Here is a 9,379-nt window from a genome sequence, read left to right as displayed (position 1 = left end):
CCCCCCCCACCCCGCCGCCGCCGCCGCTTCCTCACCCGCCAATTCATCATAAAAATCCTGGTGTGGTCAGGCTATTGCTTAGCACCAATTGCACGACCAACACCAGCTGGTTGGATTGTGGCATCCTCTATAAATTGTGTGACCTTTGGTGTAACTAAGGATCTTGCTGCAGCTCTACTTTTCTCTGATTCAGAATTTGAAGACTTTCTACTGTGGAATCAGTTGACCATAAAAGAGCTGTAAAAGACTGTATGGCTAGCCTTGCTATTCTTCTTTTTCTGTCTGGAGTTACTACTCCAGATAGAATGAGACTGAGTATCAATGACAGAAGCTCAAAACCTAGGGGGAATTCAGCCATGGTCAAACCTCTAAGTGCTCCCAAGTGTGTCGCATGTGTAACAGGCGTTTTGCCATCCTTCCACTATGCCAGAACATTGCCCACTGGAGACAATAGTGTATTTGCCTTATGTGTTGTATGGGGAGCAGCCCCTTCCTTTGATCCATGTGGAGAATAACAATTCAACGTAAATCCACAAGTCAGCACAGCACAGTGACATAGAGGGCTTCTCATGCAATAGACCTTTGATTTTGACCTGTAAAAATAATTTCCTTTTTAACAGCTGTTAGAAACCTTTGACAGATCCCTTTTGGTATGCTGTTGATAATTAGGGCCTAGCTGTTCCTATTTTTACTCTCTACAGACTACATTCACATTTGGTCTCAGCACTCCAAGATATTAAATTGTACTATGAAGTCCCTTGCTGTGCTTTTAAACCTGATAAACTGTGAATTTTGAGACCACTAGTGACTTTATTCAGACTTGAATGGTCTGTAAATATAAAGCTAGAGCCATCACAGAGGGTATAATATTTATCTTCAGCAAACTTCGTCCTTTGACAAAACTTAGACTAGTTGTGGATTACTGTCTCCTCAGGGTCAGGAACAGCTTTGGAAGGCTGGTGCTGGAGTAGATTTCAAAATACACCTTGATTTTCTTTTTTTTTTATTTATTTTTTTTACAGAATTGTGTAGAAAAATCCTAAGGGGAAAGTATAATGAGTATATTATGAGTTTTGTGTTTGACTTCTTACCTCACAACTTATTTTATTATTGTCTAAGTTCTGAATTCTTTATGCATCCTTGCGTGGCACTACCAGTTCATTTTCCTAAAGGTAAAGAGTTTGCATAGGGCAATCTGCTCTGCAAACTTAGCTAGTGTACGGCAACTGGAGAAGGGAGAGATACACAGCAGAATGGCTGCTCAACTTTTAAACAAATTCAATACTTTCTCCTTGAGCTGGGACACATAGCTATTTGAATTCCTCCTGTAATACAAGGTCTCAAAAATCTCTGTGATATTATACCTACTTGGAGAAAGCACCAAAGAACTTGCAGTCTTTGTTGTGGGAACAAAAGTGACTCTGGGGTGCCTCTGTTTCTGTAGACCTACTTACTGTTTGCACCTGCCCATGTAAATTCACTCCTGGCGAAGCATGTGGGAGTGTTGGGAAGAGGTAAAGAAGGGAGTTATCCAAGTTAGGAAGGTTATGTGGTCATGTAATTACAATGTTATTCAGAAACTTTATACTGCTGGGTTTTGGGCTTCATCCTTTTGCCAGAGCTTGTAATGAGATGCTCAAAAGGCAGCTTGCTGATGGTCTTTAATAGTGACTGCATTGAAGACTTCAGATGAACCAGAATCAGAGGTTTTGTGCCACTTTATACTAAACAAAGTAGCTAGAACTGAGGGTGAAGTTCTCATTTATAAGATTTTATTCCTGTAGTGGCTTCTCAATCCAGGACATACGCTGGCTGATATATGGCTGTCTTGCTGGAGAAGAAACGGTCCTTAAATGTTTGGGGCAAGAGAGTTCTGCTTTGAATGAGCAGTAACAAAAGGACACACAATTCCACCAGCTTTATTCCTTGATGTCTGTTCTCTTCATCCCTTTCATCTCCTGGTTATTCTATCATATAGTTAGACTGTAATTAATTGCATCCTTTGTTAGATGTTAGAAACTTTACATGTATATGTTATGTCGAATACAGTAGTGTGAGGCTCTCTGGCAACTCCTTGTTTTCATTTGTAATCTAAGTTTTAACTGAATATTGTAAGTATCCTTTAATGAAATTCCTGTATTGTCTCCTGCTATTGTTGAATAGGCTATTTCATGCTGAAACAATTATTTTGGTAAGTTGTCTGAAGCTGCCTGAGGATATGGTTTGATCATTCAAGCAGCTGAAGGGATTGATCCTAGTTCTTGTGAACAATCCCTCAATCTGTGCTTGTTTATTGCATTTCTTGTCTTCCTGCTAACCACTTAAGGTCTGATCAAGTTGGTAAACATCTTCTATATCTGACAAAGATGGATGCAGTGTTTTCTGTGGTCCTATTTTCAAAATAACTAAACTGCGTGCTGAAGCTATACACATTTAACCATGTCAGTCAAATAGAATCTAAAGCATTTCAAACTCATTTAAAAGGAAAATGAAAAAAAAAAAATAGTAATTCCTTTTTTGGGCTTTAATAATATGTAGTGATATGTGTTCGGAGCTACAAGCAAATTTTCTTTTCCTCTTTCATTCTTCCAGTACAAATTACAGGTATAATGAAAGCTGAAAAGGTTAGGCAACTTACTGGATATCCGAAGTTAAGAAAATTAGACCCACTTGAAACAAGACTGGCCTTTACTCCTCTTGGTCCATAGCATGAATGAGTCAATGTGTGAAGAATGGATATTTTATCCCTTCTTTCTTGTCAAAGTTTTTTTCATTTCTTTTGAAGAAGATCAGAGAAGTTGATTTTACCCCAGAGAGCCAAAGACTAGCTGTCCTGAATATTACCTGAAAGAAATCAAAGGGGAAGACCAGTTTAGAAGAAGCAGGTAACCACTCTGCAGACCTTAGAAATACTAAAAGTTACTCTGGAATTTGATAATACTGTTGATGACTACTTTGCTGTTTTCTTTCCTTTTTGTGCTTGTAAGATAATAATTTTCACAGCTCTGAAAAGAACTTTTGATCTTGACTAAAGTTCACCATTGTTTAACCCCCATGACAGACCAGATCCATTTGCTATAAGGTAGATGACTAATGTGTTAGGAGAGAACACATCTCTTAATAGCAAATGTGAGAGAAAATCTGAATTGATAAAATTTAAGACCTAGGACTTTGTTAGGTAACACTCGTAAATACTATTAGCAGGTAAAATGAGTATGGTTGTATCACTTTATTTTTGTTTTTTAATTTCACTGGGTTTATCTTATCATTAACTGAAAATGTTGGTTGTAAAACAGTATATCCTTGCTCTTAAGGCAGCTTAAATTAGAATAGTAGTAGTAAAGCAGTAAATTTAAAAAAACATTAAATGGTATTGATTATATAGTAGCCTTTAGATCAGCACAACCAGCCACAAGTACACAGAAATGAAAAATTCTATTTCCTTCTGAAATATTCATGGGAATACCAATATTTGAAATTAATAAAGTTAATAATATAATATATAATAATATAAGCAGTATAGTTATAAGACATTTCAATGTTTCCTACTGTTGTGCTTTCACAAAGAAAATTAGCCTGATAATTTTATGAAGTAAAATATTACTTCTTTAATGTAATTTTAAGACTGAAAGTGACCATTTGTAGAGCACTGTGGCTGAAAAAAATTCAAATTTATTTAGTTTCAACTATATCAGTTACTTGCTTACCAATCTGTATATGTAGTATAGTATACTTATACTACAAATTGTTGGCATTTGAAGACAAACAAGCGCACTCAGATCTAAGCAATATGATATTTTAGTTACTAATACATAGTTACAATAAACTTGTTGAAAAGTAGGTGGAAATGCCTTAGTTTATAATTCTAGGGGTTCAAACATGAATACTTTCTTCCTGTAATATTATGATGACCCTGGGAGGTGACTTCGGCTCTGCCCAAGTGGTGGTTCTTCCATAGCTCACACTGCATCCTGAGGTAAAACAGTTTATTTAAGCTATGACTGGTAAAGTAAGAAGTCATATGTACATGCTCACTTAGTGCAAAGGGGCTATTTTCTTCTATTTGCGCTGCCATTATTACCTGAAAGTCAGTTTGGGTTGATGTAATTCGAAAAACATTTGGTCCTTGTTCAGGATAGCCGCGGAGTTAAATGAGGCTATGTGCAGCTGAAAGCTGGAGTGTTAATGTCTATGTATTTGAGCAATTTATCCCTAAAGAAGCACCATTTATCTTTTTGCCCTAAGAAACAAAGACGCTTGAAGAAACCATATGAGGTCTATTGGTTGTTTTAGCTAATTATACTGAAACCTAAGATTTATGCTGGTATTTTCTTGGGAAATAAAAAAAACCCAAAACTTACATGTGTCTTGGGTTTGATAGAATTATTTAATATTGGCATCGTATTACAGTACAGTAAATATTTTATGTTTCACAGAGAAATAAATGCATTGTACTTGTGACGTACGTACTAACTCTGCATGACCTCTTTGTCAGACTTTATACTAACATAAAAAATAAACTGCTTAACAGCTGCTCTATGCTAATCTCAGGGGTTTGTTGCTTCTACACATTTTTATGAAGACATTAATTTTCCAAAAGTATTCTTCCTGGAGTATTCTGAGGTATCTTCAGAAATTAGCAGTTATCAGTCTAACACATTGCGCCTTCTGGAAACCTGATCTATAGCCGTGTTTCACTTCATTATCTTTGAGGAGTCTTTTTGGTTTTCATAAACTACTCATGTACCATTAGAAATCTGTAAAATAACTGGCATGTAGCTTAGTCATGCATACTGGAGCTGATAATACTGTACTCTTTATTTAGTCTGTATATTAGTGCTGCAAAGAGATTATAGAAGATTACTCTTCTAAAATTTTAGTGGATTAGGCCAGTCCATTACTTAAGGAACACTTTTTATGATTCTAATTTTTAGCCATTGGCTTCTTTAATTGTAGGGTTTTAGGAGACTATTATTATTAAATTACAAAAATTAGTTTTGGCATAATAAAAGTGTATTTTACAATCCATATGTTAAAATGGTTCATGCGAGAAATTTCATTATGCTGTAATTGCGGCCCTACCTTTACTTGTAGGGACAGATTTGGAAGTTACACAATAGATCAGAATTTTATGTTCCACACAAATGTCTGCTTATAGCAAACCTTGAATTTATTTTGTTTTAACAATGTGCGTGTGATCTTGAATGACTTTGTAAAAGGAAACTTAAGTCATGCTGTCAAGATTGTGATATGCAAATTTTATTTTGTCTCATTTTTTCCTCTACTCACACTTCTTGGAAATTTGTCTCTTGCCAACCCAGATATATCCTGTTCTCCTCCTTCTTTCTTTAGCTATTATTTCTAATAAGAAAACAAAATAAGAGGCTTTGCAGGTAAAAGCATGAATGGCAAGCTTGTGATTCGATGAAAGACTGGACTCCTAGAGCTCAGCAGGTAACAGTCAGCTGTTGGGCTTTTTTCTCCTATTTGTTGACTCTTACTCTTCTGCCAGGAGTAAATTACACTTTTTAAAAAATCTGTTATACCTTCAGTTACATGGTATGTGAAGCTTGATGTATTGAGCATATGAGCCCCTTTTTTGAGGAAAGAGCTAGCTCTACTGCTGAGTCCTGTATGGGATAAGAATCAGTCAATGTTAAAAAAAAAAAAACCAGTGGATTTTTCTCACTGTCATCCCTGGCTTTCTTTCAATTTGCTAAAGATGCAGTAAGTAAATGCTGTTGTGATTTATATCCTCTGTTTTGACCCTTGAACACAACAATAGTTTGAAACTGTGAAATTCACAGCCACACTACAGTGGAAGACCATACAAGCCTCTGTCTGGCTATCAAAGGTATTACTGTTGCAGAGATTGGAGACTTTCATGGATGCAAAACCTAATGAATGCAGATTTTTTCTGACACCTCAGCAAAAATCCTGAAAAAATCCTATCAGAAACCTTCACTGTTTCTTTCATTACCGTTGTATTTTTTTAGAAAACCTATGGTAGTAAGGGCTTAAATCCTATGATCCACTCTCCACTGCAGAATTTTCCTGCAGCTGACTGCCTGTTGAATTATTTCAGTAGCTGTAGCTAAAATTAAGAATAGTCTGTTTCCATAAAAGAATTATCTCACTAATTTTAAAATTATTTCTATTGTATCTGCATTTATTTTTGATATTTTTTTAACAGTAGATGTAAGAAAATGGCAGGTAACTTGAGACTTGAAATAGATATATTCAGGAAAAAGTATGTATTTCATTACTGCTTTGCTCAATATTTATTTGTGATGTACATTAGAGCGGAAGTGGCATTATATGACTATAAGAAAGAGAGCGAGAGGGAGGAATATGTTATTAGTTTATAGGAGAGGGTTGCTGTGAGAGCACATGCCTACGTGGGCATGTGCTTAAGCGTTGTGTCTACCCTGCAGCTGCAAGATATGGCATTAAACCTCCTGGGAGCATAGGTCTGATTATATAGGTTTAACCTGGGCAAATCCTAGTATATTAAAAAAAAAAAACCACCACACACTTATGTTTAAATTCTTCAAAAAAGTATGGTTTCATTCTACACCATAAACCCTCTAGTTAAGATAAAAGTTACCTTGTGTGAGTTTTGTGAAAGGAGCTAGGGACCTGGCTTTGCAGTTTGAAAATTTCAGAGGAAATTGGAGTGCCTGTTTCTACAATTTCCTGGTTTGATTTGAAAATGTCCTTGTCTTACAACTGAGAATTCTCCTCATTCTTCTGACAAAAAACCTCAGCATTCTATACGCATTTTCCTCACTCTCTCCCCCATATTACTTCCTTGCCACTGCCCCAGTGGTGTAGGGAGTGGTGAAAAGATCTTCTGTCCCTTGCAGTTCAGATACTCTCTTAGGATAATGAAGACTTTCTTTTCGTTATTGGTAATGGAGAGGAGCAGTAACTTGTTCCTGTACTTGTCATCTGTCTTTTGTTAGGAATTATGGTAAAATACCAATTCTCTAGGCTTTTCCATTAGTGAGGAAGGAGATGTTTCCATGGGTAGGAAGCTGTTGCAAGCTCTTGAAGAGTGATTTACAAGCCGAGAAATGCATAACTCGTTTGGCAGAAATGCAGGTTTAAGATTTACATTGGATCTGGCAGTGTTTGTCCACATGAAGTCTCTGATTCTAGAGGTTCCTTACAGCACAGGAAAAAAAAAGTTATGATGCAAGAGTTAATTTATCCAGAAGGTTTTTTTTTATGTGAAATTTATACAATCCATAGAATTTATACCAAAAGTATCATCCAAAATTCAAACCTTTTCTTTTTACCTTCAAATCTGTGTATTTGTAAAATAAGTACATAAATAGAAATATCCTTCCATAGTTGATTAAAACAATTTTAGGTAATTTATATCAGACTGAAGGATGTTGTGTTTTGCTAATTAGCAATAGTACCATATAAAACTTGTATTTCATCTCCATTAGCTAGTCATATATTTGTTATATGATATATAGGTTTCATGCTACCTGACCAAATGGATATTTCAAGTGCATAGAAGAGTAACTCAGTGATGACGCACATAATGCTGTCTGTAAGTGCAAGTCTGTCTATAAGCACTTTCTGCCCTTCATGATTATTCATGCAGGTCAGGACTTGTGGTTAATTCTGTTACATTAAACTTAGATGCAAGTAAAGCTTAAAAGCCCCTGTACAAGTGTTTCTTGTTTGAGGATTTTATTCTGTGTGTCTTATGGCAACAGTTCTTCCAGTATATCAGAAGGCCTCTAAAAACCAAGATAGGCAACATTTCAATGTAGGATCAACATACTGAACTGTGTCAATCAAACAATTTAGAAAGAGGGTAGCTGTGTAGGAGTGGTTGTGAAAGAAAAGTATCTTGGACAAACAGTCCCCAGAAAAAGATGCTTAAAACTGTGTCCTTTTACATGGAAATTCCTTAGGAGTAGTCCCAATCTGTGAAATCAACTTCCACCTCAGATGTTAAACATTGTAAGGTTAATGGGTTATTTTCCTTTGGTTTTATTTTTATTCCTTCATTGTAAAGTAATTCAGAATGAATGATAAGTAAAATTTCCTTAAACTATTTTCTAGCCAGTACGTATGTCCTTAGCTTACATATCTTTACTACACTTTCAGTATCCAGAAATTGTTGGGTATTTTTAATGCAGGTTTGCTAAGATCCTGAGATGTTGGAGGCTTGGTGTTGTTTGAGGTTCTGGCATACTCTTGTTTTTTGGCAAGTAATGATCAGGTGTAACTGGGATGAAGGGGAGGGATAGAAACATGGTTGTTCCTAGCAGGAGTGGAAAAGTTAATGCTTTGTCTCATAGCTTCTTCCCAGCATGTCAGTTGTGCAGCAAACTAGTGAATGATTCATTGGGGCAACATTCAAGCACCTTTGCAATCTGCCACTCTGCTTTATTAATGTTTTTGCAGCAGCATACTCTTAGATTCATGATCAATGTTTTCTCCCCAAAGGTTTGCATGCAACCAAATTATGATTTGTTGCCATGTCCTCATTTTGTTCTCTGTTCTCTCAGAGAAGTGGTGTCTCTTTCTTCCTCTTCCTTTCGTGGTATTAATTTAGTGCCTAGGAAAAGGACAAGCTTTGATCCAGTCCTATGTGGTGGTTCAAAATGCCTCCCCCTCTCCTGCTGTGACATATACTTTCTCTCCTGGAACTGCAATTCTGATGTAACCCATACATGGAGCATGAAAGGTTTTCTAAAATGCTGCCTCCTGTGCATCAGCAAAGAGTCTGTCAGGATCTGCTATGTGGTGATAGCAGGGAGGTTCTTAAAGGTGAAAAAGGCAATTTGAGGTTTTGAAAAATGAGGCCACTTGCTTAGATGTTTGACTCACTCTAGCTTTAAGGACAGTTGGACATACCAAGATTTGTCACCAGCTTGGTGGTGGAATTGTGCCTTGTCTGCAAAGTGACTAGAGGATAAGCCTGATGACTCTTTAATGTTAAAGTTTAGGTTTTTGTGTATGGGGATTTTTAGTCGTCCTGCATTCTGATGAAATAATAGTTAAAAATTATAGCTCTCTCTGGGGAAAAAAATAAAAGGAGCTAAAATTGAATCTGAAACTTTTGTGCAATCTAGGCTTATGCAGAAGTGTCATGAATGCTATTCTGTTGCCAGGTAGCCTGCTCACACAGCTTGGGTTGGAGGGGCTCTGTTATTGGAAGGGGACTTAGCTGATGCATCCAACTACTCATAAACATTTCTCTTTTTCTTTTTTTTTTTCTTTCTTTCTTCCTTCCTTTCTCTCTCTCTCTTTTTTTTTTTTTTTTTCTCTATAATAAATTATTATCCTCTTTCATTACTTATTGTGAAAAAAGTAGAACTTGTTAAGTACTGGCAGGGAATAACTCCATTTT

The sequence above is a fragment of the Calidris pugnax genome, unplaced genomic scaffold, assembly GCF_001431845.1.
Source record: "Calidris pugnax isolate Ruff unplaced genomic scaffold, ASM143184v1 scaffold38, whole genome shotgun sequence".
Classification (NCBI taxonomy): Eukaryota; Metazoa; Chordata; class Aves; order Charadriiformes; family Scolopacidae; genus Calidris; species Calidris pugnax.
The sequence above is the reverse complement of the archived record's forward strand: the minus strand, read 5'-3'. Positions refer to the sequence as shown.